Source organism: Monodelphis domestica, chromosome 4 (genome assembly GCF_027887165.1).
Source record: "Monodelphis domestica isolate mMonDom1 chromosome 4, mMonDom1.pri, whole genome shotgun sequence".
Lineage (NCBI taxonomy): Eukaryota > Metazoa > Chordata > Mammalia > Didelphimorphia > Didelphidae > Monodelphis > Monodelphis domestica.
The window spans coordinates 432,679,762-432,688,842 of NC_077230.1; the positions used below are offsets into that span (position 1 = coordinate 432,679,762).

General features: G+C 42.7%; 1 protein-coding gene across 6 annotated transcripts in view; it reads left to right on the forward strand.

The window, feature by feature from the left end:
- The window catches only part of LOC100618339 (zinc finger protein OZF-like), a 49,055-nt gene extending 44,402 nt beyond the window's left edge, over window positions 1-4,653 (forward strand). For 4 of the 6 annotated variants that reach the window (XR_008918194.1, XR_008918188.1, XR_008918190.1 and 1 more), the window contains one exon: window positions 162-4,653. The gene's annotated coding sequence lies outside the window, so the exon portion shown is untranslated. The remainder of the gene's footprint in view (window positions 1-161) is intronic. The other 2 variants (XR_008918189.1, XR_008918193.1) reach the window with 2 other exon arrangements.
- The last annotated feature ends 4,428 nt before the right edge of the window (window positions 4,654-9,081 follow it).

A 9,081-nucleotide genomic window follows, 5' to 3' on the forward strand; every position in this document is an offset into this window, starting at 1 on the left:
GGGACAGCCTCTCTGTCCATGCTGTCCCCATGGGGGAACAGCCCTTCCTTTCATGCTGTCCTCCCAAAGAACTGCTCCCCATCTTGCTGTTTCGCCTTGCTATCCTCCTGGCCACTCTCAACATTACTTTCTAAATTAATCAATCTCTTTTCTGTTTTAAGCTAAGTTTTGGAGTCTTGCATGCTTGCAAAAGGTCTCCTTCCCGACCCTAGGGTATCCTTCGATCCAATAATATTTTGACGCCCAACGTTTTTGGCTCTCCTGAAAGCTACTCCTGTACTCCGGATCATCCATGAGGACACAGCTTCTCAGGTAGGAAAGAGCCTTTTCTTTGACTCCTGAAACCCCCATCTTTTGGGTGATATCCTTGTGGGACCTCTTTCGTGCTTTCTCTCATATCGGCCCCAGTTCAGTCTGGCCACTGGAGTTTGGGGTCTGTCAGCTCCCTCTTATACTGGAAGACGGTTCTAAGTTGTGTGGGAAGTCTTTCTGCCTCAATGTTCAACTGAGTGCTCTTGGTCGGGAAACCTCTGTGGACGCACAGTTGTTGACTCTCCAGTGTGGAATTGGCCATTCCACATCTAAATGGGACAGAGACAGAGAGAATCCCGAGATTCCCCTTTGGGGTGTATACTTTAAAATTGGAAAAAAATTGGCACCAAACAGCTTAAAGAAAAAGCAACCAATTTCTTTTTGTAATGTTGACTGGCCACGTTACATCCTTGGTAAGAAGAGGCATGGCCTATTCATGGCAATTTTTTATTTTCTTCAGCCTGAGGTCAAGCCAGATAGGGACTAGCCCACCCAATTAAGACAAAGGGAGAAGCATGCTTGTAGGCCTCTCCTGTTGGGAAGAGATCAAGTCTAAGCAGCCTGAGAGAAAATTCAGTCAGATTTTTTGTTTGTTTTCTCTCATGTTAAATAGCTGAGCAACATCCAAAAAAATGATGAATAAATTGACTTTTTGTTACCCTAAATTCCAACACCAGCTGGCAATTGGACATATTTTTATGGACAGAAGCTCATTGCCTTTTAGCTTTATTCTCTCACTAGGATCCCATTTCTCCAAACTCTACTCTTCACTTGGATTTTAAGGCAAGGGCCCGCCAAGAAACCCAGGTGGAGATGGGGGAAGGAAACCAGGAAGCTTTTCAGTTAACTGATCAGATCTGCCTTCCTCCTCTACTAAAGAGAGGAAGGGGGTTGATTCTGAACAGAAAAACTGGTGAGACACCCCTATTTGGGGGATTTTTAAATGTCTTACACTTTTAAAACTAAGGTTTTTTTCAACTTGTAGAACAACCTATTAATTATCTTCTGTTTTGAGGTAAACAGGGAGAGATAAGAAGACCTGATAAATCTCCTTTCCCTGTCTGCTAGACAGAAAGAAGTAATGCTTAAAATCTGTCTTTTAGAGGTATTTATTGGTATTTTCAAAATTGTGATCATGTATTTATATGGGTTTAAAAAATAACATCCTAATTTTAATTTTGTCAGACAGTGAAATTTGTTTGTATAGAAAAGCCATAGATCAGTTTTGTAAAACAGGCTTTAGCAGTGTTTAAATTTACCAAAGATGGGTTTTTGTTTAAGATTATCAAACGGTTTTCATCTCAGTGGTTTTCATCCCAATGTATTAAAGTTGAACTAACTTTATTATTACATTTAACTTCTTGATCTTGAAAATAGATAATCAGCCTGCTTGTCAAAAAGCTTGCTTTAAGGTTTATGGTCCTTAAAAGGTTTCAAAGCTCTAAATTTAAAATGGATTTTGTAATACTAAATGCTTTATGAAATTTTTTTGAAATGTTATATGAGTTGCTGTTGAAATATGTATTTTAAATATTGTTTGGATGTAAACAAGCTCATTGTAAACCTGACTCTACCATAGATTTTGTTCAATACTCAGTGGTTACCTCAATTTACCAATTTGTTCTATGAACTGAAATTTATAACTGATGAGTACTATGCTAAAGATACAGCATTTCAATGATCCTTTAAATAAGAATTCTTTTGGTTACCAATTAGCAATTGAAGTAATACCAAGGGAATGTTTGTTTGACTTATGATGCTAAAAGCAAGTCAGAGAAGGTGAAGAGGTATGTTGGGTTTGAATTCAGAAGAAAGAGGAACTTTGATCTAAAGACCATAAATCTTGAGTATGTAGATTTGTGAAGGAAGAATGGAAGTTGTGTTCTGCTTTTTAAGCAGAGGGTTTTAAAGGAAAAGAGAGAGAGAGAGAGGTGAAAGAGAACAGATAGATGTTTTGCTCTCATAATTGGATCTTTAACTTGGGGATAATTTCTAGAATTGATGTATATAGTTTTGGAAAAATCACAAATAATTCTGGAATTTCTCTGAAAATTCCTTAGAGAAAATTCCTGACTGGTCTTGTCTTAGTTCCTTCAGATGGCCTAAGGTCAGGATATGATCTAGCCTTGATTTGTATATTACTATAGAGCTAATGAATTCAACATTCCTGTTCAGGTTTTATGACTAAATTGTGACAAATTAATTATTGCCAAAATATGTAAGAATAATTGCCATAATGTAGACTCATAGGCTTTAAGGAATCCTTAGAGAGGGCAAATGGTCAGAAAAGCTTGTTTGAGGGTATGGAAATTTGTTTTTGGACTGCTGATAAGCAGAATTTCTCTGAGCTGTAATGGGTGAGACTTGTCCTTTAAGGAAAAAAAGAAGGCTTCTGGGATCCAGTGGCAAGTGCTCTAAGGAGAGAGAAAGCCCTAGGATGGTTATAGAGAAGGCAGCTCAAGGCTCACTTTGGACTGAATTTTCCTGACCATCTAGGCCTGCTGATCCTTGAGTGAAACAATAATGGCAGTAACAGCCTTGCTTGGTACATGAAGCCACTCACTGTGTCCTTTAACATGAGGAGATATTTTCCCTTCTGGGCCTTCTTCCTTGGTGACATTCCCATAATCAGCACATAATACAAATTGGAAAATTAAAGTTTCCATTTCCCCAAACAACCTATTAGGTTAATAATTGGACATTCTCAAATTGTTAGGGAACATACTTTGAGAAGTAGATGAAGTTTATTCATTGATGGCTTGTATTTGGAGCCTTAATTTACCACAGTTGAAGTCTGGATCTTGAGCTTGGAATAGCTCAAAGCTCTTTTGAATTTTCCCCAGAATCTGGAGTAAAGAAATTCATCTGTAAAATATTGTTACTCAAATGTTTATAGATGTTATAGTTAATATGTACTTTGCAAAAGTATATTCTTTAACAGAAACATCACATACCAACTCTGCAAACAACTCGGGAATCCTAAAGGGATCTATTCCTGTCAGAAGATGATTTCTTAATAAGTCTGTTGGATAAGATACCCAAATGCAAATATGTAATGCCAATTGTTAATTGTACTAATTTTCTTTGTTTCTATCCCCCTAGTCCTGATTTCTAAACTTCTATCTTAGGGGCTGACTCTCCCCTTGTGACCTGTCTGCCCATCAGGGGAAGCAGTCGCTGGACATCCTTCACATCTCTAAGCAGGTTCCCAGCTACCTAGGACCCAGCATTCACTGAGGACATGTCCCTAAGACCCTGTGCCAGCAGCCTTTCCTTCCCTGCTCTCTTAACCCCTTTTACTTTAGCCTTTAACTACCTGGCAATAACTATTTCTTTCCTTAAATTTTGGGTCTTCTTCTATGTTTTAAATCATGCATACCCAGCCAGCCAGACATATAATCCTATGATTCAGCTTGGGGAAGCAGTAGCTAGCCAAAGTGGGTCCCTCTAACTGTTGGGTCTGTATGAAGCACCCCCAAAGTGGAGAGAACCCCAGGCCTCTAGCCCAAGGTCTCAGTGCCTCTGAGTTGTATCCAAGACCTGAGGCTTTAGGGAGATTAGCAACCACTCCAGTTTTGGCTACTCCCCTATGGTTGGATATGTGGACCTTGTATTTGTAACCTTGTCATCTCTCTAGTTGCTTCTAGGGTAAAAGCACTCATGCGAGTCACCCAGATGCCAGATGCCACCATAACCTCGGCCACCATCCCAGCCTGATGCTCTGGACATGGCCTACAGTCAATACCTCTCTCTCTCTCTCCTAATGTTAGGCAGGGACAACTCTACACCCATTCTCAGCTCTGAAGAAGTTACAGAAGACAGACCACCATCCTTTTTTCCCTTACATATTAGGAGTGGGGGAAATGACATGGGCACTGTACCCCAGAAACCCAGGCGAACTATTACCAGGGAAACTCCCTTGTTTTTCCTCCTCCTGACTCTGAACCTAGAAACACCCAATGACCCCCACCTAGGGTCCTGAGATGTTTACCCTCTTTTGTCCTCTAGATTTAAGATGGACAAAGAGATGAATCTTTATGCCTCCAGGCAGGCCCCAGTCAGATGACCACCTCACCCCACCAAATGCCTGAGGGACTAACACTCTCCAAGTCACATCCACACCAGGACATAGCATCTAAAGAGTATATAAACCCCAGAACTGATGTCGTCTGGGGGAACAGCCTCTCCATCCATGCTGTCCCCATGGGGGAACAGCCTTTCCTTTCATGCCATCCTCCCAGGAACTGCTCCCCATCTTGCTGTTCCACCTTGATATCCTCCTGGCCACTCTCAACATTACTTTCTAAATTAATAAATCTCTTTTTTTTGTTTTAAGCTAAATTTTGGAGTCTTGCATGCTTGCAAAAGGCATCCTTCCCAAACCTCAAAGGTATCCTTCCTGCCCCATAACAGGGAGGAGGTTGCTGGACCATTTCTCTGAGAAGATCTCAGCTATTTTTGAGACAGTAACTTTGAGAGTTTGGGAAACAACTAGGAATTTGAGTAAGTCTGTGACTGAGAGCTTCTTCTGCAGTGAGAATATAACAATCCAGCCAGCGGTTGTTATATAATTTTCCTCTGTGGGTTTTAACTTGAGAAGGAGAAGGGAGTCTGAGGGAAATGGGTAATAAATGAAGACTCAAAGACAAGTTAATTGATATGGGGAGCGGTGCTTGCTCCTATAATATTTTCCTTTGAAAATTAATTAAAGGAAAATATGAGAAATAAGAGAACACATGGAAGAAAGAATTCCTAGGTAGAGATAAAGAGAGATAGGAAGAGGAACTCCGAAGATGCAGGAATCAAGAGAGAGAAAACTGCACTGTCCTCTCCCATTTATTGAGTTGTGGATTGGGAGGTGCTCAATGAATATGTAACATGGCATAGGTGTTTAACAGGGGTTGAATTGATAATGACGAAAACAAAGACGTGGAGGTAAATCCACCCCCCACCCCACCCCCCCACCCCCACCCCCACCCCCCCCCCGCGCTTTGCAAATGAGTGTGCCCAGAGCAAAAGTACCAGCGCTATGTTAATGACCTTACTGGAACAGAGGAGGCATGGTGAAGTCAAGAGCCAGTTCATGAATCATACAATGACCATCAAGAGGTCTGACCATGCATCTGGTCATACAATATCAATACATCAATCATACTTCCCAGATGCCAATATTCCTGGTATGCCACAGAGAAAGAGCAGCCAGAGGGGGCTCCATCCACTGGCTCTGACTAGGAGTGGGCCTGTCAGGGTCTGTCTGCCAAGTGCTTTTGAGTTTGGTCTGACAGTTGGTTTCAGACAGCCTTTTGGTTTTCATAGGTCACTTCAAGGAGGTTTGAGAAGATAAAGATTCATTTTTATTAGCTTAGGATTAGATAGAGAAATTATCTTAGTAAGAGTAGATCAGTGTAGGTCGGCTTTGCCTGATAAGAAGAAACTGCAAAGAAAGCAGCCAGGTTTGGGGGGATTCTGGGTAGATAATATAAAGTTTAGAGATAGCCTATCCTATTCCTGCCTCCTAGTTTCTATGCACCTATTTCTCTTCCTACCTCTTCACCCTGGAAGAAAATAAAAAGGTTGGATCAAACTGCTTCCAGCCTTCCATCCCCTGCCCACAAATCAGTTTAACCCCCGACAGCTTTAGCTTATATATAGCAACTTTCGCTGATCAAACACAAACTTTAGTTTGATAATAACAGGGGGGAAGAGTGGGACACATGGCAGGGAGTGAGGGGAGAAAATGTAAGGATGGGGTGTCTGATATGAGGATTATGAAGAGGTGGGAAGAGAAAGGTATCAGGAAGAGGGCCAGGAGGTCACCCCAAACCCTCCACTCCTCTTGCTAATACCCTGATGCCAGGGTGCTGGTCCCTGCCTTGGCATCTAGTCCTTCCTGATCTTGAGTAGCCCTGCCCAGATTGGCCCTCTGCTCACACCCTCCTTTTATGGCCCAACTTTATTCTGCCTCTCTTCTCCCTGGGTTTCAGTCAATACTTTTGTACCCCTTATTCCCCAGGAAAGGAAATCATCACAGCCAGCATTTCTAGGGCCCTCGAGGATTTGTCATCTTGCTGGGTAGATGCCCCATTTTACAGATGAGGAAAGTGAGGCAGAGATGAAGTCACTTCTGCAGGATCCCACAGCCACCAAGTGTCTTAGGTGCAATTCCACCTCAAATCTTGATTCCATCCATCTTCCCCTTCCAGGGGTTCACATGAATGTCCTGAGGTCTCCAACTCACTCTTGCTAGTGCAGCAGGGGTTAGCCCTCATTTTATGTGAATGAAACAATGAAATGTGAGTGAAAGAACATTAAAGGAGACAAGCTTGAGCCATGTGTAGGTCCAAGAAGGGCCATCGTGCCCACCCCAACTGAGGCAATAATAAGTGGCAGAGACAGGATTTGAACCAGGGACTGAGGAGTCCCAATCTAGTGGGTTTGTTTCCTGTTGCACCAAGCTGGTGCCCAAACATATAACACACATGGATCAGTGGGCGTGTGTGTGTGTGTGTGTGTGTGTGTGTGTGTGTGTGTGTATTAGGACTCTGGCCATCTCCTGGGGTCACTGAGTTTCACCTGGATGGGGTGCTGTACATCACCTGGGCTGACTCCTTTGTTTCACACAAGAACACACTGAGGCCATAGAAGAGACTGACAGGTGTCAAAGTCAGAATTTGAACTCGGGTCTTAAAATGAATTTCTCATGGGGAACAGGAGGGAGGGGGATGCCTGGCCTTCAGGACTACCAGCCGTCTCCTTTGCTCTGTCAGCAGAGGACCTCAGAGGGGATACTGGATCAGCCACTTCCATGTGACTGTGTCTGAGGATCCCACCTAGGAGGCTGGACTGGGAGGGCTGAGAGGGGAGGGAAGGAGGAGGCAGATGGGAGAGGATGGGGAAGGGGCAGGGCCTTTGCTGCCTAGAAATCATTGAAGAGATTCTTCCTCATGCCCAGGTCAGAACTAAGGAAAATACAAACAGCCCTGGCTACATCCATCCCAAAGTAAAGACATTCTCTATGCTCAGCAGCTGAATTTTCAGATGAGAAAAGTGGCATCGAGGGGGCTTTTGGCTACAAAAGTTCGTGGTCGGACAGGGTGGTAACAGGGCAGACTGACATCCTTCAGGTACAGGAACAGAGTGGCTTGTTTTTAATTGTTGGCTGAACTGGAGAAGAAAGAGAAAGGACTGGGATGGCAAAGGAAGCCCAAACCAGGACTGGGCTGGAGAGGCAGAAATGTCCCAAGAGTGGACAGTGACTAAAGACAATAGACAGAGAAAAACAAGAAACAGGAAAAAACCCAAGAGACTGTCAGAGCCCACCAAGGACCACCTGTTTGGGGGGCCTCAGGGGTAAGAATGCAGAATGGCAAGTTAATGAGGAGGGGGCTGATATTTGTAGGGAGTTGTGTTGTGGCCCCATCCACATGGCTACAGGTAGTACTAATGAACAACCTATCACAGAGGACTTTGAGAACCCTGTATCCTGTCAGGATTTGGATCTATTAGTACAATCTCATATGGTGATATATGTCTTTTCTACAAGCTCAGACTGGTCCAGACTTGTCTTAGTTCAATCCTAGGTCACTTGGGCTTATTCAGCATACTATGGACCTTACCTGGCAACCTCATAGTTTAGGTCAAGGACAAAAAATAAAGACAAGAGAAAGAGAAACAAAAGACAGGGGAGACAGACAGAGACTGAAAAAATTCTTAATAACTGGAAATTCTGAATACAAGTTCCAGAATGCACTGAGGCAACTAGTTAACTTCTATTTGGAATTGAAACAAGGTTTTAGGGAGGCAGTTAGAAGGCTCAGGGTATTGAGTCAAGTCTACTGATGGGAGGTCCTGGGTTCAAATGTACCCTCAGACACTTCCAAACTATGCCACCCTGGGCAAGGTACTGAAATCCCTTATTCTTCTGCCCAATAATGTCCATCAAACACTAGATGAATGTTGGTTAAGATGATCTTTGGAGCTCTATAATAACATGCATATTTGAAATCCATTTCTTCATTTTCTTTTGTTCTGAACCCAGGAGCTAAGCCTTGCCAGAACCAGATTAGAATTTAAAGGGGTCAAAAGGAAGGAAATACCACAAGAAAAATGATGTTGCCACCCTTGATCTTATGCTAAAGCAAGGATTCAGCAAAAAACAAGAGATTATTGCAAAAGCATCTTTCTTCTGACAATATCAGAAAAAATCCTGAGTTAAGGAGTCTTGACCTTCTACCTATAAGAAAGAATTGGGGGAAATCCACATGCCCAAAAGTCCATCCTTGGCAGAACTGGCTGAATAAACAATTTACCTTCTGTCTCTTCAAAGGGTCTTTACATTAGCATCAAGATGAGGTTCTTACCAAGAGCAGAAGCTTCCCATTTAGCATTTCAAGCATCTCTAAATTCTTCCTGTATAATATATTATGGACAAAAGAGATACAGTATACACTGCAAGGACTGCAGGAGGAACTGGAACTTTGGCTGACAATGGGGGATGGGACAGGAACCTCCAGCTAAGAAAAGGAGATGGGCAGTTGGGAAAGGGTTCTCACTGAGTTTAGCCTGCTATAATCCCTCCATTTATCTGAAAAGACCCAGATTAGCCATCTTTCCTCAAGAGGTGGATAGACACTTTTTTCCCTTTGGGGAAGGAAAGAAACTATCCATCCAGATTTCCCATAAATATCTTCAAAGCTGTATCTCTATATCAGGAAATTACACCAGCCTGACTCCACAACAGTCCTCAGGGATCCAGGTCTTCAGATCTGA